The sequence below is a fragment of the Bubalus kerabau genome, chromosome 9, assembly GCF_029407905.1.
Source record: "Bubalus kerabau isolate K-KA32 ecotype Philippines breed swamp buffalo chromosome 9, PCC_UOA_SB_1v2, whole genome shotgun sequence".
Taxonomy (NCBI): domain Eukaryota; kingdom Metazoa; phylum Chordata; class Mammalia; order Artiodactyla; family Bovidae; genus Bubalus; species Bubalus kerabau.
The window spans coordinates 56,752,915-56,780,287 of record NC_073632.1 but is presented as its reverse complement, the minus strand read 5'-3'; the positions used below and the strand labels follow the sequence as shown (position 1 = coordinate 56,780,287).

At 37.7% G+C, this 27,373-nt stretch overlaps 1 long non-coding RNA gene across 1 annotated transcript in view; it reads left to right on the top strand.

Moving 5' to 3' along the window:
* LOC129619899 (uncharacterized) overlaps positions 1 to 27,373 on the top strand; it is a 202,011-nt gene that overhangs the window by 57,215 nt on the left and 117,423 nt on the right. Inside the window, exon 2 of the long non-coding RNA XR_008698271.1 lies at positions 17,473 to 17,647. This is a non-coding gene — a long non-coding RNA (uncharacterized LOC129619899). The remainder of the gene's footprint in view (positions 1 to 17,472; positions 17,648 to 27,373) is intronic.

The window sequence follows — 27,373 nt, the reverse complement described above, 5'->3', positions numbered from 1 at the left end:
GCTTCAGGATGCTTCTGTCATCAGTCAATTCCAGGTCTAAGGTGAGGAATGGGGGTAGGGCTGGGCAATGCAGCAATGGAGGAGGAATAGGAGGAAAACATCGTCTGGAAGAAGCCGGGGGAATCCAATGGTGCTTCTCTGTTGCTTCTCTCCTTGTCTAAATGATGAGGGTGTTTCATCTTGTAATAAACTTCCTGATACTGTTTCCAAGGCAGAGTTGAGGTTTTGTGTTTTGTTTTTCCTTTCATTTAATGCGACAGAGGCCGGAAAACGACCATGCGGACAGCACCACTGCCACCGGGAGATTCCAGGGTCTGATATCTAGGGGCAATGACTGGGTCTTTTGGTGAAATCCCTGAAAGACCAGGGGAGAGAACGATAATCCGATCTGTGTTAACCTTTCCAACATAAATTCCAACAAATCTACATGTGGGAATACAGGAGAGGCTTGTGGTGATGAGTGGTGCTTTGGGGCCACACATATAAGTGGGGACAAATGTATCATCAGATAATAGACATATAGGCCTCCATCATTTGTAAGCTCTTCTTATGTGTTAGTACTGTGCTCCCAGATTCTGAGATTAACTCTCATGTTAGTCTTGTGAACTCAGTGGTATCAGAACACACATTGTATAAAGAAGAAGGGTGTGATGTAGAACAGTTAAAATCACATGACTAGGAAGTGGCAAATTAGAATTAAAACCCAGGGGCTTCCGTAGTGGTCCAGAGGCTGAGACTCTGCTCCCAGTGCAGAGGGCCTAAGTTTGATCCCTGGCCAGGGGACTAGATCCTGCATGGTACAACTAAAGATCCAACAAAGCCCTGGAAAGCTCAAGTAAATATTTTTTTAAAAAGGACTTGAAATCCAGGTCCCTAGTCTTAATAATTATACTATGCTGCCTCCTAAAGTCTTTTGCTAGTGATGTGTTTCTCGAGTGACATTTTTACTTATATACAGTTGGACATTTGTGAATTTTTCTGTTTAGTCTCTATAAACAAAGCTTTAAGAGCTGAAAGTATTTGTTTCCACGATTTTTAGTAGCTAATCTTCTGTTATGCCTACTGTATGACGTATAACACAACCACAATATCAATTTTGAATAATTCTGACTAATCTATCTCTAAAGTGATATTTTAAACTGGTGACTTTGGATTATGAGGCTATTTATTATACAAATAGTCACATGAAAGACTGGATAAATTCTCATCAAGTGTTCTTCTTTTCATACTTAGAACAAAACTACTGGAGCAGCGCTGACAGCACTTAACAATAAGTAAACCCTCTTTTTATCAGTTAGTGTTCTTTGTCTTAAGCATCGGAAGCTGATTCTCTTTAACTTCAGCAAAGAGAGAGCCGCTGGCAAGCTATCAGAAAGCTCACTTGTTTGCTGAGATGCCTAGAGACTGTGTAAATTGCAGGAATGCAGGTTCAAGCAGGAGGAAGCAAGGCCAAGGTCATGCTGCAGAAATAGCCTGGTGAGGACATTCCCCCTGAACTCTGCTGACTACCACGCCTCCCCTGGCCACCACCCCAGACAGCGGATGCTGCTACTGGCACTGGAAGACACCTCTTGGAATGAATTCTAACCTGTCCCTGTTTCTTTCTTTCACTTGCTCACAATTCAGGCAGAATCATCAGATTGACCAAGGCTGGGTCACCTGTCCTACCTGTCTGTGGCAGACAGAGGCAGCCTCTCACCTGCTAGGATTTTCAGATAGAGATGAAGAGTTGCCTTTTACCAGTTATAGGAAGGGGTTTCAGATGCTGGACAGTTAAAAGAATGGTATATATCTATTAAACTATAAAAGTAACATCATTTTAGGATTAAGGGCTCCCATAGAATTTTTCAGGTTTCTTGAAAAGGCAACATAGTTGTGGAGAGAAACTACTTTCCTATATAGTATAGATTTCGATTGTCTCAAAATAGCTGCTGAGCTGGGAGGGGTCACTCACTCTGCATTTGCATACAGATGATCTTGCCAGCCATTTGGTTTTGTGTTGAGAATTCTAATATGACATTCGGCAGTTATTGGAACAAAGACCGTGTCTGCGTCTTCCTTCCATTTATTTCATTTATCTCTGATAGGCTTTGTGGGAACAGTTGTCTCTAATCCAAGCCATCAGAAAGCCTTTTACACGTTCCTTCTGGCGATGTCTAATTTTCAGTGTTCTTGGAGTAATCAGTTGGCATTTTTTGTTAATTGAACTCATTTAAGAGCAACTCCTCCTCGCAAAGGAATGTTATGTTTTTGAATTTTATTGTTTTGCTCAGAGATTAAGCATTTTGTATCACCATAATCTGAAACCTATCCTGCCAACCTATTAGTACCACGATGAAATTGATGTGGCAAAGTTTTAATTCATGCAGTAATTTTAGCATTTACCCCTCTAGCTTTAAAAGCACAAAGACCAGAGGACATGCAAAAGGCCACATGAAATTTTTAATGTAACACGTTCACTGCCATTTTGCTGCAGTGTTTATTCTCATGTGATAGAAGCTAGTCAAATTGGGTCTATTAAAAATGAATTAAATGCCATTATCAAAAATACAGACAAAATAGTAAAATTAACAGTGCTACATGTTATGGAAACTGTAACTGTTAGCAAAAGGCATTATAGGAAGTGTAATAGCATTAAAAAAAAGAAACCTACTTGAAGCAACCAAGCATTAATCTTGTCCCAACAGGGGCACTCAGTATAATCTAGACCTAGTGAGACTGGATTCACAAATTATTTATGCCCCACTTGACAGTAGAATCCATGAAACTTATGTGATACTAAGAAAAGTAGATTCATCCTATCCAAGATCCCTCAGTACTCCTTCAGCTCATACCTAACAAGCCTAAATTCATTTCTGTAGTTTGTAAGTATGCTGTACAGAGAAAATCCAAAGAGCCAACCTCAAATAGACCTCTTTTGAAAAAGGATCAAAGTATAGTACAAATTAGAGAAGAAAAATCCAGGATTACCATCTATAGAAAGTGAGTACGACAGTCAAGCCAAAAATTCTTACCTGTGGATATTACAGAAAATAAAAGGTTTTCATTGGGAAGAAAGTCAAAGAGTGTAAAAATATTTTATTCTTTCTTCACACACTAATTATTGTTTCTTGGCATGATGTTAACTCTTATTTTATTTTTCACATGCCAGTCACTGTGCTAAGCATTTTGCATACCTTATCCAATTTGATCTCTCAAATAGCCCATGAGGTAAGTATCACTAGCTCCATTTTATAGTTAAGGAAACTGAGGCTTTAAGAAACTAAACTGGGACTTCCCTGGTGGTCTGGTGGTTAAGAGTTTGCCTTCCAGTGCATGGGGTGCAAGTTCAGTCTCTGGTCAGGGAACTAAAATCCTACCGGCTTCTGAAACATAAAACAGAAACAATATTATGACTAATCCAATAACAATTTAAAAAATGGTCCACATGAAAAAAAAAATAAGCAGAAACTCCTTTGAAAATAAGCAGAAACTCCTTTGAAAATAAGCAACTTAGTATCTGGACCCTGTCTAGGATTCAGTGTCTATACCCTTTAACCCAATGTGCACAACTGCCCTGAAGTATACTCCTTCCTTTAATGCTCATAAACTACTCAAAGCCATGCTAAGTCTCACTCTATGCTACTTGAGGGCAGGGGTAACATTCCACATTTTAGACACCATGCTCACCTAGGACAGTGCCTGGCTTCAGTTCACTTCAGTTGCTCAGTCGTGTCTGACTCTTTCAACCCCATGGAATGCACCATGCCAGGCCTCCCTGTTCATCACCAACTCCTGGAGCCTGCTCAAACTCATGTCCATCTAATCAGTGATGCCATCCAACCATCTCATCCTCTGTTGTCCCCTTCTCCTCCTGCCTTCAATCTTTCCCAGCATCAGGGTCTTTTCAAATGAGTCAGTTCTTCACATCAGGTGGCCAAAGTATTGGAGTTTCAGCTTCAACATCAGTCCTTCCAGTGAACATCCAGGACTGATTTCCTTTAGGATTGACTGGCTTGATCTTGCAATCCAAGGGACTCTCAAGAGTTTTCTCCAACACCACAGTTCAAAAGCATCAATTCTTTGGTGCTCAGCTTTCTTTATAGTTCAACTCTCACATCCATACATGACTACTGGGAAAACCATAGCTTTGGGAGATGGACCTTTGTTGCTAAAGTAATGTCTCTGCTTTTTAATATGCTGTCTAAATTGGTCTTAACTTTTCTTCTAAGGAGTAAGCATCTTTTAATTTCATGGCTACAGTCACCATCTGCAGTGATTTTGGAGCCCCCCAAAATAAAGGCTCTCACTGTTTCCATTGTTTCCCCATCTATTTGCCATGAAGTGATGGGACCGGATGCCATGATCTTCGTTTTCTGAAAGTTGAGTTTTAAGCCAACTTTTTCACTCTCCTCTTTCACTTTCATCAAGAGGCTCTTTAGTTCTTCTTTGCTTTCTGCCATAAGGGTAGTATCATCTGAGTATCTGAGGTTATTGATATTCCTTCTAGCAATATTGATTCCAGCTTGTGCTTCATCCAGCCCTGCATTTCTCATGATGTACTCTGCATATAAGTTAAATAAGCACAGTGACAATATACACACTTGATGTACTCCTTTCCCTATTTGGAACCAGTCTGTTGTTCCATGTCCAGTTCTAACTGTTACTTCTTGACCTGCATACAGATTTCTCAGGAGGCAGGTCTGGTGGTCTGGTATTCCCATCTCTTTAAGACTTTTCCACAGTTTGTTGTGATCCACACAGTCAAAGGCTTTGGCATAGTCAGTGAAGCAGAAATAGATGTTTTTCTGGAACTCTCTTGCTTTTTCAATCATCCAATGGTTGTTAGCAACTTGATCTCTGCTTCCTCTGCCTTTTCTAAAACCAGCTTGAGCACCTGGAAGTTCACGGTTCAAATATTGCTGAACTCTGGCTTAGAGAATTTTGAGCATTACTTTGCTAGTGTGGAAGATGAGTGCAGTTTTGTGGTAGTTTGAGCATTCTTTGGCATTGCCTTTTTTTGGGATTGGAATGAAAACTGATCTTTTCCAGTCCTGTGGCCACTGCTGAGTTTTTCAAATTTGCTGGCATATTGAGTGCAGCACTTTCACAGCATCATCTTTCAGGATTTGAAATAGCTGAACTGGATCCATCATCTTCACTATCTTTGTTTGTAGTCATGCTTCCTAAGGCCCAGTTGACTTTGCATTCCAGGATTTCTTGCTCTGGGTGGATGATCACACCATCATGGTTATCTGGGTCATGAAGATCTTTTTCGTATAGATTTTTTGTGTATTCTTGCCACCTCTTCTTAATATCTTCTGCTTCTGTTAGGTCCATACCACTTCTGTCCTTTATCGAGCCCATCTTTGCATGAAATGTTCCCTTGGTATCTCTAATTTTCTTGACGAGATCTCTAGTCTTTCCCATTCTGTTGTTTCCCTGTACTTCTTTGCATTGATCGCTGAGGAAGGCTTTCTTATCTTTGCTTGCTATTCTTTGGAACTCTGTACTCAAATGGGTATATCTTTCCTTTTCTCCTTTGCCTGAGCCTCTCCAAAAAGAGTTGAAATGATAAAGTTGTTGATTTTTCCAGACTTGCAATAAACTCCCAGTAATAATCATTAGAGTCTCAAAAATCAGACTTCATGATACTAGATTTGGGGTTCAGTTTTGTAATTAGCCCACATAGGCAACCTCTGTACGGAGAGGGTGCAAATTTTGCTGGGCTCTTAAAATTGTGACTAAAGAAAAAGTCCTGACAAGTTTACACTTGAGACCTTTCCTCCTAGGATAAAAAGAGTATTCCGTCAAAGGTGCTGTACTGCTTTCTAAAATGTTAAGCAAAAACAAACAACAACAACAAAAAAACTGGATCTGGTGGGGATCCACACATAAACAAATTCTATTTCATTGAGAAATGTCAGTAGAATGGGATAAAAAAAGTGATATATATTTTCTTATATTTTCTTAATATGCTTTGATTTGACCAAGACACATTAGTCATATCTTCCCTAGTTTGTATCCTATACTTCTACTTCAATATATGAATGAGTTATTTCATTTGTTTTAATTTGTGTAAAATCTCAAATACTTAGAATCAATTAAAAACAAACAAACACATCCCCACACTCCAGCCCTCCCAATTGTTCATTTAAAAGCAACCCCCCAAAATCAGTTCACAGGAAAATATTATTTATTTTCCACTGCAAAATATTCTCAATGAGAACAGGGTTATTTTTATAGTGCTGTTGAAAGTCTGTTTCTCATGAAATCTGAGAAACAGATACATAGGACAAATGGATTATATTTGATATAGAGTCCTGAAGTTATTGCAGGGACTCTTTTATTGTGTTATAAACCTGTCTTTCAGACACTGTGGGATTGCTTGAGGGCATTATATTACGTCATATTACATTATTAACTTCAATGTTTGAAAGTGTTTTGAGGAGATGAGATAACCTTGCCAAGAAAGGAAGGGAGGAGTATATAAAAGCTCAGCACTTAGAGAGGATATCTGTATTCAAATATGAACATGAACCATCATATCCACTGTTTTTCTGTATCGAGCACTCTACCTGGCATGAGGCATCAGCATTACATATCAGTGGCATCAGTTGAAGTTTAATTTCAGTGGAGATGAAACTTGCATAAGGAAAATTTTCTTGTTAAGATTGCTGGGTTTATTCTTTTACTGTAACAGCAGATTGAATAGTGTCTCTCACTGTGTTGGAGGACTACTTTAGGTGATAATTACATGAAGGGAAGCATATGTGTCATTTTACATGGGACCATCTTGTTGCCACTGTTCAAAAAATCCATAACACATATGTTATGCATGATGAAAGCAACTTTACCCCTGCCCTAAAGGAGTACGTGAAATGAGATTGTCAGAAAATTTCAGTTTAATAGAGTTTGTTGATGATACACCGAAAGTACAGTCAGAATGGTGAGGTGGGACCTCAGAAAATCTTCCCAGACATCTGAATTTTAAAGGATCATAAGGGCCAAGTTTTTTATCAACAAAGATAATTATAATGGAAACATGATATTTTACTTCCTTCTATATAAATAAGGAGGGTTATTTTATTTGTTTTTCTTATCCATTGTTTGTTCACATTTCCAATAAAACATGATACCCAGGTACAATAGAGTTAGCTACTAGTCACTCCTAGTTACATTCCATTCTCAGAACTAGAGCAAATATCTCTATTTCAGGGTATAAGGCAGGGATAGGAGAAGAGAGAAGTTTTTTATTTTTTTCTCCAAGCTGAAAATACTTATCAAAGAAGGAAGCCAGCATAGTGGGGAGTATGGGAAGGACATTAGGCAAAGCATTTCTGACATTTCTGCCCGTTATCGTTTGGCTTTTGTTTTTTCAATTCAACCACTATAGGTCTTCCAGAGTATTTCTTAGTATCTCAGCTTCCCGAGAATAATGCATTATTTTCTGTACTATTCTTATCTCTTCTGAGGGAACTTAGAACTTTAAATCCATCAATCTATGTCTGAAAGTTGCTGAGACATGCTTGTTAAATGGCCTAATTCTAGCAAGAAGAATAAATCCAGGTAACCCTGTATCTGCTCCCGTTTTCTGCTTCCATTATGTTCATGCACGAATGTAATCTTTTGTCAGTGGTTATGTTTTGTGATCCATTCCAATCACCAACCTTTTGAAATGTCGTTCTCCCTTTTTCTCTCCTCTGCTTCCTCCCTTCCTTTCCCTTTCTTTCTCTCTTTCTTCACTTTTTATATATTGACTGTATGTCAGATATTATGCAAGGATTTGAGGATTTGATGGTAAATAAGCAGATGTGGTACCCAACCACATTAGACTTCCATGTTTTGGGGGCAGATACTCATTTTAACAAGTAACAGCAATGCGAGGTAAAGAGTATGATATCGTCTATATGGAAGTAGAAACTGATGGGAAAAGTGAGGGAAGAGTGCCCTCAAAGAGGAGTGTATTACATTCAGACATGAAAGGTGAATATGTTTAGACACTAGTCAGGCAATTTACCAATTTTTAATCAATTAGTGGATTTAAGCACTGATATTCATCGACTGCTTGCCTTACAATAAGAGGGACAAACCAATATTATACATCCTTTGAGTGAAGAATAAAACACAACTTATGAGGTAGTCCTGGGGGAATAAACATTTGGTTCTTATTGTTTTTAGATCCAATTACCCAGTTACAGCAAATATGGAAGTCAGAAAGTGAAAGTGAAGTTGCTCAGTCGTATCCGACTCTTTGCGACCCCATGGACTGCAGCCTACCAGGCTCCTCCATCCATGGGATTCTCCAGGCAAGAATACTGGAGTGGGTTACCTTTTCCTTCTCCAGGGGATCTTCCCGACCCAGGGATCGAACTCAGGTCTCCCACATTGCAGGCAGACGCTTTAACCTCTGAGCTACCAGGGAAGCCCTGGAAGCCAGAGGATCATGTTAAATGATACAACAAAGATGCAATCAGAATTATTCCGGATGTGGGGCACTCTGCTAGGCAGCCAACCCATTTTCTTCAGTTAATAAATTGCAAAATATGGAAGAGCTATCTGAGATTAAAAAAGACTTCAGAGCTGTATCAATTTATCACAAAGTACTAAACTTCTATGGCTCTTGAGTCACATAAAGGAATTATAAGTATAAATAATTTTACGTATATGGAAAATATGAGGCAGTTAGATGCTTGAGCTCTCCTGGATAGTTTAAGATTTTAATTAATTTTTTTTTAATTTTTATTTTTTTCAAGTAAACCATCCTGTCTTTATATCAATTCTTTTTTTTTTTCTGTTTTTCAATTTTATTTTATTTTTAAACTTTACAAAATTGTATTAGTTTTGCCAAATATCAAAATAAATCTGCCACAGGTATACATGTGTTCCCCATCCTGAACCCTCCTCCCTCCCCATACCATCCCTCTGGGTCGTCCCAGTGCACTAGCCCCAAGCATCCAGTATCCTGCACTGTAATTTTTAAAATACAAAAATAGTGATGTAGTTATGGTGAAAAAAGTCCTTATAATTTAGAGGTACATATTGAAGATTTCACAGATTTTACAGAAAATGTAATGGTTATAATCCCAGCTCTTTGAAATTTATTGAGACTAGCATTACATTTATTTGATAAATTTTGTAATTGTTCTCTGTAAGCTTGAAATTAATATGTATTCTGCAAATGATGAATCTAGTTATTTATATATATTTATAATATTTATAAAGCTTATTAATTACATGAATTAAAGTTTTCAGTGTCTCTACTAGACTTATTTAGACTTACTTGTCTGCTTAATTTTTCCTGTAATTGCCTTGATTTTTCCTCATTATATGTAAAGACAATGCCTCTGTTTTTTCAGGATTTTTATATATTTTAAATATATAAAGTTTTATAATTATATATTTATATGTTTTAATATATTTTCTGAATTTTTATATATTTCTGAATCTTACTAAGTAGTGACCTTTTATCTTAAAAAAATTTTTTTGAGTTTAAATCTATTTTGTGTTATAATAAGAGAGGGACACCAATTTCTTTTGATTAGTGTTTGAGTGATCTATCTTTTTCCATCATTTGTCTTTCAATATATCTGAATTCTGTATCTTTTTTCTTTTTTTGTATCTTAGATGTTCTTTAAGAGAGCCAAGATAGACGTCCAATAAATTAGTCATGATATTTTTCTTAAGTGGAACATTTTTTCATTTATATTTATTGCAATTATTAAAATATTTGATTTTATTTCTACAGCCATATTTTTTATTACCTTGCTTATTCTGTATTTTTTCTTGATTCTTGCTTTTTTTTGATTAGTTTATTACTTTAAAATGATTATCCCAGAAAATTTAGCATGCATATTTTTCAAGTCTAAATTTAATCAGTTTTACGCTCCCCCTCAAAAAAAAAAAAATAAGGGCCTTAAAAATCCTTAAATTCAGTTACTTCTTTCCTAATTTTATGTTATTATTGTCATCTATTTTAGTTTGTCTTTTTATCCTACTGCTGCTGCTGCTAACATTATTATTGTTTGATTATTATTGTTAAACATTATTATTGTTTAATTCAGTCAGTATATATTTTAAGTAAAGTGAAGTCTCTCAGTCATGTCTGACTCTTTGCGACTCCATGGACTGTAGCCCACCGGGCTCCTCCATCCATGGAATTTTCTAGGCAAGAATACTGGAGTGGGTTGCCTTTCCTTCTCCAGGGGATCTTCCCATCCCAGGGATCAAACCAGGGTCCTGCATTGCAGGCAGACGTTTTACTGTCTGAGCCACCAGGAAATCTATATATTTATATATATTTAGATTTATCCAAATACTTACCAGTGTGTCTCTCTCCTTTATTTTCTCTTGCTTCTCAATCTTATTTATTCTTGTTACTCAGATCATTTTTTTTTTCTGATCTAAGAATCAATTTCCTATTGGCTAATGTATATCATTTATGTTTAACTATAGTAAGGTTCTATAGATAAGCAAACCCTCATGTTTTCATTATATAATAGTGGCTTATTTGTCCTTTTCTTTGTTAAGATATTTTTACTTGATTTAGGATTCTAGACTGCTGTTTGCATTTTTTTCTCAATATGTTGAAAACATTCCACTTGCTTCTGGCTTGTATTGATGCCATTGAAAATTCTGCTATCAGTATAATTGTATTTTCTTTAAAATTCAGCCTATCTCTTCCTTCTGTTTTAAGATTGTCTTATTTTTTTGCAGATTTACAGTGATTTCACTAGGGAATTGGTATCTTTTTTATTCATCTTGCTTGATATAAATTAAGACAGGAGAAATGTTAGACTTTCTTATTTTCTCTTCCATGTTTCTACATTAAAAAAAAATTCTTTTTAAGTCTCTTTGTCTTCCTGTGCTGCAGTTTTCAGATGTATTGTACTGTCCAATTAAACTCATCTATTCCTATTATACAGAGTGAAGTAAGCCAGAAAGAAAAACACCAATACAGTATACTAACGCATATATATGGAATTTAGAAAGATGGTAACAATAACCCTGTGTACGAGACAGCAAAAGAGACACTGATGTATAGAACAGTCTTATGGACTCTGTGAGAGAGGGAGAGGGTGGGAAGATTTGGGAGAATGGCATTGAAACATGTAAAATATCATGTATGAAATGAGTTGCCAGTCCAGGTTCGATGCACGATACTGGATGCTTGGGGCTGGTGCACTGGGACGACCCAGAGGGATGGAATGGGGAGGGAGGAGGGAGGAGGGTTCAGGATGGGGAACACATGTATACCTGTGGCGGATTCATTTTGATATTTGGCAAAACTAATACAGTTATGTAAAGTTTAAAAATAAAATAAAATTAAAAAAAATAAAAAAATAAAAATGTAAAAAAAAAAATAAAAAAATAAACTCATCTATTAAATCCATTTATTGAGTTTCAACTTTCAATCATTTTTCATTTGCAGAAATTTTTTGATTATTTTTCAAATATGACTGGCCATTTTATAGTCTCTAGTTCTTTATTTACTTTATTGTTCCTTCATTATTTTTAAAAGCATAATAAACATACTTATTTTATATTCTATATGATAATTTCAATGTCTGAACTGTATACTTGTTTGATATGTCCTATGTTTTTCCTGTGGCAATTTATTCCTGTGTTTTCTGATTTTGGCTGATAGTATTTCTTGGAGTTTAATCTATAGGAATAATTTGAGACCCAGGATAAATGCATGTTCATACAAAGAAGAGTTGTTTTTTCTTCTGCTAGTTCTAGTCCAGAAACACTTGAAATTCTCATCTTGAGGTTTTTCAGATTAAATGAGCAGTATGCATTTAAGTAAAACCCATGTGAGGCCTGGATTATGGTTAAAAGTTCTCAAGGGTGTTAACCTTTTGCTCAGAACCAAGGCAACTCTCTTTGCAGTCGCTCTCTGAGGGGTAGGTGGTTGGATAGAATTGTTTCAAGCTCCCTCTCACCTTTCCCCTGAGATTATAGCCATTTGAGGTCCAGTTTTATGGTGGAAGATCTTTTGACATTCTCCAGGTTAGGAGACCCTGAGTTTTTTTCTTCTGTCTATATTCTCTAATTTCAAAGTCATAGAAACCGAGCAGAAAATGTATCACAATTTGGCAAATATTCACAAGGTGAAAGCCAAGTTTTATCACTTTGATTTTCTCCCTTCAGTATTTCCTACTTTCTTTTCAACTCACAGATAAATTTAAGATTTTAAAAAGACGTTTGATCCATACTTTTTCTTCATTCCCCCCCACCCCTCTTTTTTGGTTAGAGTTTCTATCAGGGTACTGAGTTCACCAGATTGTTACTAAAAAGTGAGTTGTAGTATCAGTAACTAGGGATGTTCTTGAGAGAGTATTTCAGAGGATTGGTAGGTGGTTTAAGCCAGGTGATAGCAGATTAAGGAGAGAGCAGAGGGTGAGGCTACATGGTGGGAAGGGAAGGAGTCCAGAACTGTAGTCTCTATTTAGGCTCATCCCACAGAATTGGACACGACTGAAGCGACTTAGCAGCAGCAGCAGCAGCAGGTCCCCTCTTTCTTGCTCACTTTCACACAGTCCACATCTCAGAGCTCTACCAGGATGGGGGCCACAGTATTTATTATACAATCTTAGTCTTTATTTATAAAAGATTCAAATAAATTCAATTAATTAAAGATTCAAACATTAAGGGACTTTTAGAGCCCATTGAAACCAAGTTTTATTCTTTTATTTTATTTATTCAGAGCCAGGTAATAAATCTTGGTATGATTTATCAACTTCACTGATTACTAGAAAGCTGCAATATTTTCTCCAATATTTGACTCTTTATTACATTCCAGGCTTTATAATACCTTGTGTCAATCTTGGGTCTCTTTCGGCTCAACTGGCCTTTTTGGAAGCCATCCTACCTCTGACAAGAGGTGCCATTTCCAGATATGTGGATTCAGCATAGCTGAGTAGAACAGGCAGCCCAGCAGGAGCAGCAGCAAACCATAAAATCCACAATTTTAAAGTGTCAGGATAAGTATTTCACGGACCCATCCTGTTACTCTAAAATCAGATCAACTGGGAGCATACTTTCCAGCCAAATTTTGACAGGTGCAGCTACTGCCACGGCTCTGCTGTTCTTTCTCTAATCTGCCCATCTGCTCCCAGGATTCCTCTGTTTCTCTTAGAATATTCCCTCTTCTGCTTTCTGGAGCCTCATATCCTCCACTTTATAGTTTAAGACAAGGTCCACACAAACAAGTCAAAACAGACAGGAACAGAGCTATTATTATGTAATTAGAGCAGTAAAGCCAGCCAGTTTGAATAATTCCATCTTGCAAATTGGTTTTCTTGTCTGTATTAGTTTAATTTACCCAGTATTCTCTGAATTTGGGGGGATTTTGCTGGCTGTATATAAGCAAATGAGATAACTAATTAAGCTGTTAATAATGGATAAAAATGTTTAAATGAATTTATTAATATGAAAGTTTTCCATGAGCATCATCTAAGTACTAAGCACTATCTTTCCTTCATAGTAGTTAACAAAAACACTATTTTGTATTTTTCAGAGTTTGTTAAAAGCAATATTTGTTAAATCTTTATCATGTTTAAATTTTGGTATGAATTATTAGGTTAAATTTTTAGTAGGGATCAGAAGAAAATAATTTCACATTGCTGGTTATATCCCTTACAGGATATACTAGAGATAGCTTACAGCCTGTACAAAAACAGGAGATGAGCTAGATTTGGCTGATGGGCCAGAATTTGTTAACCCTTAGAACAATCATAGAAAAGATTTATTATTCTCTTTTTTCAGAAGAAATGGACCAAGAGAAATTAGGTCAAGAGAACTTAGGAGCAAGAGAACTTAGGTAGCAGAGCTAGAATTTTTTCTCTTATTTCACAAAAACCTGTGATTCTCCCTTTCTCAGTTGTACAGGTTCCTAGGAGGTATGGGGACATAGACTGCAGTGTTATGTGGAAAGTTGGGGAATTGGGGACTCCTAAGATAAATGACATCTGTATGTCTTTAAAATCCTGTGTCTATAAAACCTGGTCCTCTCTGGAGTTGGTGACTCATGTGACTGGTACCTCCCTACCTCCCTGAAAGCATATCTAGCCAGGCTGATTCCATTCTAGATCTCGAGAGTATGAAATGTATTTGAAATGCAGTGAATGTTTCCCACGCCCTTTTCTCTTGTTAGTCAACCACCTTTGGGTTCTTAGATTCTTTATATTCTTTCTAATATCCTGGTAAATCCCTACTTAAGGAGAAATATCATTATACTAAATTGTTAATGAATGAGGAGGCTAGTGATGTTCCCCTTCTCAAGGATTTGTATTTTTACTTGAGACAAAGCCCTGAATCACAATATTTAATATCCTAATGCTATATCTATCATCTATGGGTAATGTAGGTATGGAGAATATTTTTGTGGGTCCCATAAACAGATGTCCATACTTTATATCTTGTCATGAAATTGATATGAGCCAATGTTCCTTAAAGTATTCCTCAATTTACTGTTAAACTCTTTCCCAACTTGCTGGAGTCTTTAATCTTTTTATCACTAAAAAAAGGTAGGGCCTAAATATATATATATGTGTGTGTGTGTGTGTGTGTATTTCAATGGCATAATAGTTTGTATTTTAGTAAGCATCATATTTGCTAGTTTTATACTATCATACAGTAAACACATCTATGAAGAATTCATAAGATCAATAAAAGTGCAATTAAAAGGCAGAAATATCAATGGTTCACACAATATAGAGAAATATGACCCAGACATTTTATAACATTTACTTTCCCATTGTCAAGAACAGAGGTAATATGTGGAAGTATGCTGACAGGAGGATAGTCTGTGTGTGTGTGTGTGTGTATGTGTGCACACACACATGTGCACGTGTATGCTTATATGTGTGTAAAAAATGACACTGTATCACATCAATTAGCTACTGTTAGTAACAGACTGCCCACAAATTATTGGACTAAAATAACAACCATTTATACACTGATGCTTCTTTAATTTTGGCTAGGTTCAGCTAGCGATTCTTCTGCTGATCTTGTCTGGAGTCATTCCTGTGTCTGCAGTCATCTGGGGTTTCACTTGTGGCTGGATGGTCCACAGTATATCACTTGCATGTCTGGGGCTCTTGGCCGAGGTTGCTTAGCTCTCTTCCATGTAGTTTCTCCAGCAGGATAATTTGATGGAGTCTTCCAAGAACATGCACCAACATTTTAGCACTTATTAGCCCTCTGCTTGTGTTATATTTGCTGTGTCTTACTGGCCAAAGAAAGGCATGTGGGCATACTGAGAGTCAGTGTGGGAGCAGACTACACAAAGATGTGGCTACCGGGAGGGGGGAATTTATTAGGGGGTTTTATGGTAGAGATAAGATCTCCCTCCAAAATGTTATGTTGAAAAAAGTTGATGATTCTTACTATTGCAGAACAAATGATCCATAATGGATGTTTCACAACTTTATATAGCTGATTTTAAGTATTGCTCTGTTTAATGTTCTGTGCTATGGCATTCTGAACAATTAAAATTATTTTCCTAAGATGTTGTGCCCTTGCAAGAGGGTAGAGGACATGGAGTGAAGCTACATTATATTTCAGCAGTATTCTATGATGCTCCACACTGCTTAGGAGAATTTTGGTTAAAAACATGGGCTTTAAGGGACTTCCCTGGCCATCCAGTGGTTAGAACTCAGTGCTTCAAATACAGGGGGTATGGGTTAAATCCCTAGTTGGGGGACTAGGATCCCACATGGCACAGTCAAAAAATTGAACCACCCCCCAAAACCGTGAGCTTTAATTGCAAACTCTGCCATTTGCCTAACAGCAGACAAACTAAGCCTCTCTAAATTTTGTCAGCCATAATAGTTGATCTTAAGAGTTTAAAGGACCCTTACATATACTTTTCCCAGTGACTGGTACATATTAAACCATGAAAAGTTTATCTATTATTATTATTTAATAGTAGTAGAGAAAATTTTCACTGTGTATTCAACCTGGATTCTTCAATAACTCATCATCCATGTATCTGCTTAGTCTTTTCTTTACCAATTTAGAAATAATGAATTATTGTTATATACATTATAAGCAGGTGCCACCATCACAAGAGACAACAAGCAGTTTACTTCCAGTTGGCTCCCTTTCCCACTGTATCTGTTGGTTTGCATAGAGAAACCTACGTTATATCCCTTGCAGGATATACTACAGATAGCTTACAGCCTGTACAAAAGCAGGAGATGAGCTAGATTTGGCTGATGGGCCAGAATTTGCTAGCCCTTAGAACAATCATAGAAAAGATTTATTATTCTCTTTTTTCAGAAGAAATGGACCAAGAGAAATTAGGTCAAGAGAACTTAGGACCAAGAGAACTTAGGTAGCAGAGCTAGAATTTTTACACATCATTCTCCTGAGATCTCCTTCCTGAAATGAGCTAATATTATTTGGGGATCATAAAATTTTTGTAGATATTTATATAACCCTATTTCTTTCCATTCTACCTTTTATTAAAAAAAAAAAACACCAAGGTGACAGAGTAGTGGAAATCTGAGAATTTGGAATCAGGGAGAGCTGTACGGAGATCTCACTGCTGTGACATATAGCTATATGACTCACATATAGCCACATATAGCTATATGAGTTCAGTTTTTCACCTGTAAAATGGGAATGATAATATAGCCTTAGCTGGATTGTAAAAATTAAAAAAGATAATATTTATAAAATGGCTAGGTCAGAACTGGGCTAAATAAATGGCTTCCTTTGCAATAAATTTAAAAGTGCTTTTGCAGGATTATGTGGATTCATTATCTAATCACAGTCTAAAAATCGAGCTTTATGACACCTTGGTGTAGAAGAATATTTCTGCTGCCAAAGCTATCACTGTAAGTTTTAATCAAAGCTTCTGGGTAACTGTGATTACTTTGCATTTCTGTGTCAAGATTGCCTCGGGACATATCCAAGAACAAATAGCCTACTGTCGGGTGGAAATACGGAAACAGACTTTGGAACGCTCGCATGCAGCTAGCTCACCACGACTATCTCTCAGACACTTCAAAACTACTCCAAAAAACATAAAAGACAGAAGGAGCCATCAGGGAATATTTATGGAAAATAATCAAGAGAAGACAAATTAGCTTTAGAAGTGTTCTGTAATAATTTTCAACTTATACGCCTTTTCAAATGAATGTGATAGTTTTAAAATTTTGAGGGAAACTGTACAGAGCAAAACAAATATCTGAGCAAATTAAACAAAACCTCATTTCTTTCCCTAAAGATTTGACCTGATTATGTTCAGCTCATTTTAAAGTGACATTAACTCTTTAAAACCTTCAGGTTCCTATTTAATAAACTGCACATCTTCACTGCAGTTAATAGAATCTTAGGGGACTGATGTTAAAGATCTTTCTAAAAACATCAGGATTCTGGCCATGGTATAGTGGGGGTGGTGGGGCGGGATTGGGGGTTGGTGAAAGATATAATATCTACTTTACTAACCAATTTCTTGTTTCCTGGTTCCCTTTGGTCCAGAATGGCTGGGTGTCTGGGAGTGCAGCCTGTAGAGGTCACCATCTCTTAGATACAGAGCTGAGTGGAGGAAGGGCTCAGAAGGAATTTGAAGGCAAATTAGGTAAGCCAAAAACCAGCACAGGAAGCCTGACACATGAAGACTTATCTTTTACCACAAGAAGACTGAAGATCAATGGTAAGCATATAAACTACATTATTTCATATTGTGTTAGAAGAGGATGATAGCCAATGGGGGAAAAAGTAGAGGAAGTCGAGAGAGACAGAGATTGCCAGATAGGATGAAAAGATCGGGTTGCAGAGTTAAACAGGATGTTTAGGATATGTTTCCTTGAGAAGGTGAGAAAAACTTGAAAGAGGTGAGGAAACCAACCACACAGCCATGGGGGGCAGAGTGTTCTAGGTTGAAGGAGCAGTAAATGGAAAAATGCCCCAAGGTGAAGTGTGTTGGGCAAGTTCAGGGACCAGCAGAGAGGCCAGTGTGGACAAAGCAATGAGTGAGGAGGAGGATGGTAGGAGAAAGGTTCAGAGGGCCAGCTGGAGCTGTGTCATGTAGAGCTTTATGGGCCAGTATAAAGGTTTTGGATTTACTCTGGTGAGTGGAGGGCCTTGGCAAGGTTTTGAAGAAAGGGACACTGCATAACTTCAATTTCTTAAAGATCCATCTGGCTGCTGAGCCAGGAATAATCTATAGCAGTGGTCCTCAACCTTTTTGGCGCCAGGGACCAGTTTCGTAGAAGACAATTTTTCTAGAGACCAGGGTGGGATGGGGAGTGGGATGGTTTCAGGATGCTTCACAAGCATTACACTCATTGTGCACTTTATTTCTATTATTACATCATCTCCACCTGAGATCATCTGTCATTACACCCCAGAGATTTAGCACTCCTGCTCTATAGGGATGAAGGCGGAGGAGGCAAGGGTAGCATTCAAGAAACTTGTTAGGAAGCTTTTGCAGTAATCCTGATGGGAGATGATGGTGGCTCAGACCGTGATGAGCTACCATCATCTCATCATCTCAGTGTTGTATTCTGAGATGATCAGAAGTGTCATATCATGAAGTTATTTTGAATGTAGAGCCAACAGGATTTCCTAATGGAAGTCGGTGAGGACTGTCTGGCATGTTCATTTTTGTTAGTCTACCAGTGATTCCAAGTTTCTAATTATCGGCTGAGCAATCAATTATAATCCTTCCCAGCTGCTCAAGGCAGCACAGTGAATCAGACAGTGAGGCATCTGACCTTCCAGGCACACTGGGATTGAAGCAGAAGGAGCCAGAAGGGGCAGGATTTGAACATGCAAAGGTTCCCCAGGTAAGGAGGAAGTCTCACAGACAGGGAGGGACTGTTAGTTCACAGAGGTGAGAATGAAAGTTGGGGTTCAGAATGCTTTGTGTCTCCCAAAGCCTTTTATTTACCCCATCACAGTTTATAGGGTACTATTCTTTCTTCATTGCTACTGTAACTTTTATGTGAAAGAAACCTGAAAGAAGCTCTAGACTTCAGTGGACATAATTGAAAAAGTCACTCATCCAGAGCTTAGTGCAGCTTTTGGCCACCCCAACCCCAAAGTTTCAAGATGTAAGAAATCCTTTATTCAGAGAAGGTCTAATCCCTATTGACCTAATATCTAGGTATTAGTTTGTTTCTTAAGGCAAACATTTAGGGATATAAACTAGTCCTTCTCTTTACTCTGTTCAGTACCGCTGGAAGAAGGGTCACCAGTAGGTCTTGACACTCACAATTCCTTTCTTGCTGTGTGGCCTTCCATATCTTGCCCTTGTTGCTGCAGCCTCTTCCAGGGGACCATTTTTGTTGTTCCTGTTGTTGTTGTTCATGAAGTTTTCTAGTTTCAAGCAACAAAATGAAATCTGACTATTTTAGCTGAAAATGAATTGACAAAAACACTAATGGATTAGCCTAGAAATAGCAATCGACAAGGCATGTGTAGCTGGCGATGCAGCCGAGGTCATGTCAGAGCAGTCTGTTTGGGTTTCCTGCTGGAGACTTCCATATTCTGCCTGATGACTGGAGCTGACATGGCTCTAATCTGAGCTTCTGCATTAGACTCCAGTCACTGAGCTTGTGCATCACACCCACAAGACTCCCAGTCCTCAGTGGGAGCACCAGTTGGCTAACCATAGATTATACACATTCACTCTCTCTGAGGGCGTGAAGTTCCTCGGAATCAGAGAGGGAGACTTCCCTAATAAGGTACAATGAGGGATTTTCCTCCAGAAGAAAGTATTTGGATGCCGGGTAGCAAAACATAGTAATGAAATGAAATAATGCAACTGAAAACATTTTAAAGGAAATACATTTGCATAGAAATGCATAATGATTTGGATATGCCTCACATTTGCACTAACAGACTCACTCCATACTCTATCCTCTGATACTTTTCTATTTAAAATGTTATTACTGTTGACTTGGAAATATTCTCCTTTTTAAAAATAAAACTTTTCAGAGTTCTTCACTGTTTATCATCTTCCGCTCTTCTTGCTCAACTTTTATTTCTTCCAGTGTGTAAGCATTTCTTTTCTTCCTTTTTTTTTTCACTTCTCTTCTTATTGACTTCATATCCTCTTTCTCCCTACTTATTTGATTGAAAACATGATGCTGATATCTTGTTTTCCTTTCTTATACTGTTATAAGAAAAGTACTGGTAAGCACCCAACTGAAGTCATGTATCAATAGTTCTGTTTATTTTCAATCCCACTTCACCATTAACCCCTTCCCCATCTCCTGACTTTGACCGTTATCACTTTCAATATTTTCTGCCATTTCCCAGATATCCAGGGGTTCCAAAGAGATTGCAATTAACCTCAGGAAGACACTGCACTACATGACTGAGAACATGTCCTCTGGAATCAAACTGTTGCATGCATGCTAAGTCACTTCAGTCATGTCTGACTCTTTGCAACCCAATGGACCATAGCCTGCTAAGCTCCTCTGTCTATGGGGTTCTCCAGGCAAGAGTACTGGAGTGGGTTGCCATGCCCTCCTCCAGATGAAACTGCTAGTATCAGTACTTTATTGGGTTTTTAAGAAGTTTAAATGAGTTATTACTTATTATGTATTTAGAACAGTGGCTGTAACACAGCAAACACAGTGTAGGTGTGAAGCAGCTCTTGCTGTTATTACTATTCGATATCAAAGTATATCTGTTCTCAGTCCCACTATTCCAGAGCCTCTTTCTCTGATTTCTGAAGTATTAAGAGGATGTCCTTAGCATGATGTGTTCATGGATTTAAATGGTTTAAGTTGTGGTCTCCTTCCAGGCAACATGTCTCTATTTCCACGGGAGCCTTATAGAGCTATAAATATCTTAACCAAAAGAGATGTTAATGTCTTTTTGGTACCCCAGTGAAGGTGCCCATGGAACTTTAAGCCTTTTGGTATTCTTTGTAAGTAACGTAATGTCTAAGAGTTTCCTTTCTAGTTGGATCTTTTAAACTTCTAGATATCTCACTAACCCCAGATGGTAACATTTTATTTTGAAAATTTTCAGACACCAAACCAAGTCAAATGAATTTTGCAGTGAATTCCTTAGTTCTACTACAGATTCCTAGAATCTACACTGTACGTTTTTTCTATTTTGTTCATCATTAGATTTAGTTGTATTAGAGGAGCAACCTAGAAAGTGGGAAAGGTTGAACGTTACATTCAGAGACCTATATCTGAGTCCTTTTGCTTGGCTTAGAGCTATATTCCTACAGTTGATTTCTTAAATTCTTTGAGTTTAGTTTCTTTAACTATAAAGTGTGAATCCTGACTTTTAAGTATTACTGTGAGGTTCAAATGACACAGCTTATGTATATAGTAAGCACTGCTGCTGTTGCTGCTAAGTCGCTTCAGTCATGTCCGACTCTGTGCAACCCCATAGACGGCAGCCCACCAGGCTCCCCCGTCCCTGGGATTCTCCAGGCAAGAACACTGGAGTGGGTTGCCATTTCCTTCTCCAATGCATGAAAGTGAAAAGTGAAAAGTGAAGTCGCTCAGTCGTGTCCGACTCTTAATGACCCCATGGACTGCAACCTACCAGGCTCCTCCATCCATGGGGTTTTCCAGGCAAGAGTACTGGAGTGGGGTGCCATTGCCTTCTCTGATAGTAAGCACTAGATAAACATAAATATACTTTTTCCTGTATTTTTTTGCATAGTTTATTTATTGCAGTCATTTAAAAAATAATTACACTCCAGATTATTGGTTTTTCTTTAGTGTTTTTCATCTTTCAAATTCATGAAAGAAATGAGACAACTGATTTAAACAATCATGTTTTATAAAAAAAAGTTTACACTAGCTATTGTGGTAACCTATTGTGGGTTAATCCTTTTATTTATTTATTTATTTTATTGAATAATAATTACAGAATTTTGTTGTTTTCTGTCATACCTCAACATGAATCAGCATAGGTATACTTATATCCCCTCCCTTTTGAACCTCCCTCCCATCTCCCTCCCCATCCTACCCCTCTAGGTTGATACAGAGCCCCTGTTTGAGTTTCCTGAGCCACACAGCAATTTCCCCTTGGCTGTCTATTTTACATATGGTAATGTAAGTTTCCATGTTACTTTTTCCATACATTTCACCCTCTTCTCCCCTCTCCCCATGTCCATAAGTCTGTTCTCTATGTCTGTTTCTCCATTGCTGCCCTGTAGATAAGTTCTTCAGTACCATTCTTCTAGATTCCCTATATATGTGTCAGAATACAATATTTATCTTTCTCTCTCTGACTCACTTCGCTCTGTATAATAGGTTCTAGGTTCATCCACCTCATCAGAACTGACTCAAATGCGTTTTTGATTATATACTTTCATGACCTTTAGGTGTTCTGTTTAGCTGTTTGCAGTCTTCTCTGTAGTTTCAAGTGAGATTTTATTGTTTAAATCTCTTTTATTTTCTTGGCATGTGGTTGACATTTATGTCTGTGCTTCAATATTTGAAACACATTGCCTCTGTTAATTTTTATTTTTGGTATATCCCATATCTGTGTGACCTTTTCTAAATCTTTTATTTCTGCTTAAATTTCCCCCCTTATTTCTGTATGTGTGATCTGGGTTTATCAGTGCCTGCATACTTATTTTCTCCAATTTGCACTGCTCATTTTTACTCCATCCATTCTTCTTTGCAGTGTTTCTTGATCTTTTTCTTGAATTCTACAATAAGGAAGCACTTAAGTTATTTCTGCCTAGCTCCTTTTTCTATTTGGAAAAATGCAGACATTTCTTCCATCAATCAAGCTACTCCTCATGCATATTTATATGTTATTCTTACTGGCCTTGTAGCATTGTGATATCATTCCTTTTCTAGTTCCTTCCAAGTTTTCAAGCCACATTATTGAAAGATGTTCTTATCAGTGAATGTGATTCAGCTTTTCATTTGTTATTAGTTCTTATGTGCTCCTGCATTTATCCGATCTGGTCTTTACCTTAGTGGATGTACTGAATTCTACTTTTCCTTTGTATAAAACATTTCAGAAACAACCAAATTTAAAAAGCCTTTTGAATTTATTATTAGCAGGTTATTATTTTCAATTTATATTTTAATAATATATTCCTTTAAAAGATGCTTCCTGGTAGCTCAGAGGGTAAAGCATCTGCTTGCAATGCAGGAGACCTGGGTTCGATCCCTGGGTCGGGAAGATCCCCTGGAGAAGGAAATGGCAACACACTCCAGGATTCTTGCCTGGAAAATCCCATGGATGGAGAAGCCTGGTAGGCTACAGTCCACGGGGTCGCAAAGAGTTGGACACGACTGAGTGACTTGACTTTGCTTTTTAAAAGATGGCTTACTGTTTGATAAATTCTAATGGCTATGATAGCTTATATTTCCATTTATCTTTATATACCTCACAAGTATTTTATTAATAATTATACTTGTGATAGATGTTTCACCTGTAGTTATAAACCAAATAAGTATAGTTAACATTGTAATTATTTGGCATCTTAATTATAAGAAACAGGTATGAGTCCAAAAGTAGATAATATAACACCAAGTTTGAGAAATGCAAAAAAATATCTCAGAAGATGTAAAGATGAAGAGGTACCATGTTCACCAAAGTTCTCTAATCCTAGTGCTCTGTTCTTACTTGAATTTGGTGGGATTTCTGAAGGTTAATCCCACTGTGGTTGGTAGCCCTCCTAAAACTGTGACTCTGAGGAGTTTCTTACTTTGATACTAATCCACACTCAACTTCTAATAATTAGTCTAAATTATCTTTATGTGCTCCCACTATTTAGTGGCTTTATGTGTGTGTGTGTGTGTGTGTGTGTGTACTCAGTCGTGCCCAACTTTTTGTGACCCCATGGACTGCAGCCCACCAGGCTCCTCTGTTCCTGGGGTTTCCCAGACAAAAATACTGGAGTAGGTTGCCACTTCTTACTCCAGGCGATCCTCTCAATATAGGGATCAAACCTGCATTTCCTCTGTCTCCTGCACTGGCAGGCAGATTCTTCACTACTTGGGAAGATGCTTCACTACTTGGCCACCTGGGAAGTGCTTAGTGGCTTCTACTCTTAGATTAAAAGATTGAGCTGTGATTCTTTAGATTCACTTGTCTCTCCAGGTTCAGGGGGTGGCAGTTTGCCCTGCAATCTCATTTCTCTGTTGGGTCCAAGAAAAGTCATTGATTTTCAGTTTGTTCGGTATTTTTCTTGTAAGGATGGGAGTGATGACTTCCAAGCTCTTTGCATGTTGGAACTGAAGCTGGAAATCCAGGATTGTTTTTCAGCAGATGGTGTTGGAACAATTGAACATCTATGTGAAACAAAAAAGAATCTTGATTCATACCTTGCATCCATTTAAAAATTAACTCAAAGTAGATCATAGACCACAGTGCAAAACCTAAAACTATAAAACTTCTAGAAATAAACATGGGAGAAAATCTTTGTGATTTCAAGTTCAGCAAAATTTTCTTAGAAATGATATCCAAATCTTGATGAATAGAAGAAAAATTTGATTTCATCAAGATTAAAAACTTTTATTTTCCATAAGGCACAGTTTAGAAAAATCAAAAGATAAGTCACTGAATGAGTAAAAATATTTTCAAATCCCTACATCTTTTATGAAGAACTAGTATCCAGAATCAGAAGATGATTGCTTCTTGGCAGGAAAGCTATAACAAACCTAGAGAGTGTATTGAAAAGAGGAGACATTACTCTGCCAACAAAAGTCCATATAGTCAAGGCTATGATCTTCCCAATGGTCATGTATGGTTGTGAGAGCTGGACTGTAAAGAAGGCAGAGAGCCAAAGAATTGATGTCTTTGAACCGTGATGCTGGAGAAAACTCCTGAGAGTCCCTTGGACTGCAAGGAGATTAAATCAGTCAATCTTAAGGGAAATCAATCCTGAATATTCATTAGAAGGACTGATGCTGAAGTTCCAGTATTTTGGTCATCTGATGGGAAAAGCCAACTCATTGGAAAACTCCCTGATGCTGGGAAAGGTTGAGGGTAGAAGGAGAAGAGGGCATCAGAGGATGAGATGGCTGGATGGCATCACTGGTGCAATGGACATGAACTTGGGCAACCTTTGGGAGACTGTGAGGGACAGAGAGGCCTGGTGTGCTGCAGTCCGTGGGGTCACAAAGAATCAGACATGACTGGGCACCTGAACAACAGTATCCAGAATATAGAAAGAAATCTCATAACATAATCATAATTTTTTTTAAACTGGAGCCTATTATACAGAGTGAAGTAAGCCAGAAAGAAAAACACCAATACAGTATACTAACGCATATATATGGAATTTAGAAAGATGGTAACAATAACCCTGTGTACGAGACAGCAAAAGAGACACTGATGTATAGAACAGTCTTATGAACTCTGTGGGAGAGGGAGAGGGTGAGAAGATTTGGGAGAATGGCATTGAAACATGTAAAATATCATGTATGAAACGAGTTGCCAGTCCAGGTTCGATGCACGATGCTGGATGCTTGGGGCTGGTGCACTGGGACGAACCAGAGGGATGGTATGGGGAGGGAGGAGGGAGGAGGGTTCAGGATGGGGAACACATGTATACCTGTGGCGGATTCATTTTGATATTTGGCAAAACTAATACAATTATGTAAAGTTTAAAAATAAAATAAAATTAAAAAAAATTAATTTAAAAGTGAGTAAAAGATTTGAATATACACTTTACCAAGAAGAAAGATGGATGGAAAATAAGCATTTTTATTTACAAAAATGCAAATTAAATCCACAAAGAGATAACACCATACACTTGTTAGAATGCTTAAAATACAAAAATAAAACTGCTATTACCAAGTACTAGCAAGGATGTGGAGCAACTGGAACTCTTAGGCATTGTTGTTCTGTCGCTAAGTCATGTCCAACTCTTTGTCTTCCCAGGGATTGCAGCACGGCGTCTTGCATGTCCTTCACTGTTTCTCAGAGTTTGCCCAAATTCATACCATTGAGTCAGCAATGCTGTCTAATCATCTCATCCTCTGCCTCCCTCTTCTTTTGCCTTCACTCTTTCCCAGCATCAGGGTCTTTTCCAATGAATTGGCTCTTTGCATCAGCTGACCAAAGTATTGGAGCTTCAGCATCAGTCTTTAGGCATTACTGATACGAACATAAAATAATATAGCTACTGTAGAAAACAGTTCTCCAGTTTTTTATGGAGTTTAACATAACACTTAAAATAAGGTCTGGCATTAATACTCTTCCTAAAAGAAATAAAATAATTGTACACTAATGTTTATAGCAGATTTATTTGTAATAGCTCCTAAACTAGTAACAACCAAAATGCCTGTGCTGTGCTTGGTCACTCAGTTGTGTCCAACTCTTTGCAACCCCATGGACTGTAGCCCACCAGGCTCCTCTGTCCATGAGGATTCTCCTGGAGTGGGTTGCCATGCCTTCTCCAGGGGATCTTCTCAACCCAGGGATCAAACCCAGGTCTCCCGCATTTCAGACAGATTTTTTATCATCTGAGCCATGAGGGAAGCCCACCAAAATATCTAGCAGCTGATAAATGTATATATAAACTGTGGGACATCCATAAGGTAGAATACTAAGCCATAAAATGAAATGGACTACTGATACAGGCAATGATGTAGCTGACTCTCAAAAATACTAATGTGTTGGGTAAAAGGAGCCTCTGGGAGACAGTGAAAGGAAAATCTGGCATGCTGCAGTCCATGGGGTAGCAAAGAGTTGGACATGACTGAGTGACTGAATGACAACAACTCTGAATGATTCCATGTGTATGATGTTCTGGAAAAGGCAAAAGTGTGAGACAGGCAACAGATCAGTGATTGTCAGATAATAATGGGTGTAGAAGGAGTCTTAATATGTTTGGGCTGCCATAGCGAAAATGCCATAGACTGGGTGGCTTAAAAATGAAAGAAATGTATTTCTATTAGTTCTAAAAGCTGGAAAGTTGAACATCAAGGTACTAGCAGATTCAGTGTCTTTGCTGTGTTCTCCATGGTGGTAGTGGTTGGAGAGTTCTGTGGGTTCTGTTTTATAAGGGCACTAATTTTGTTAATGAAAAACACACCTTCATTACCTAAGACCTCCCAAATACCCTATCTCTTAATACCATCAAGTTGGTAGCAATGTACAAGTTTTGGAAGGATATGAACATTCAATCTATAGCAGGAAGAACTTAACTACAAAAAGATATAAGGTAATTTTATGGAGTGATGGACCTGTTTGTTGGTTTCGTGAGGGTTATATAATTCTATGCAGTTCCCAGAACTGCCTACAGAACTGAACACTATAAAGTATGAAGTTTGTTATATGTGTAAATTGTACATCAATAAATATGACTGAAATAAAGAAGTAAACAATCTATGAAATTAAAGCCAAGAGTTAGTAAAAAATTTTAGTATAAAATACACATCATATCCTGATGTGTGATTGTTGCTGTTGACTGAAGAATAGCAACAACACA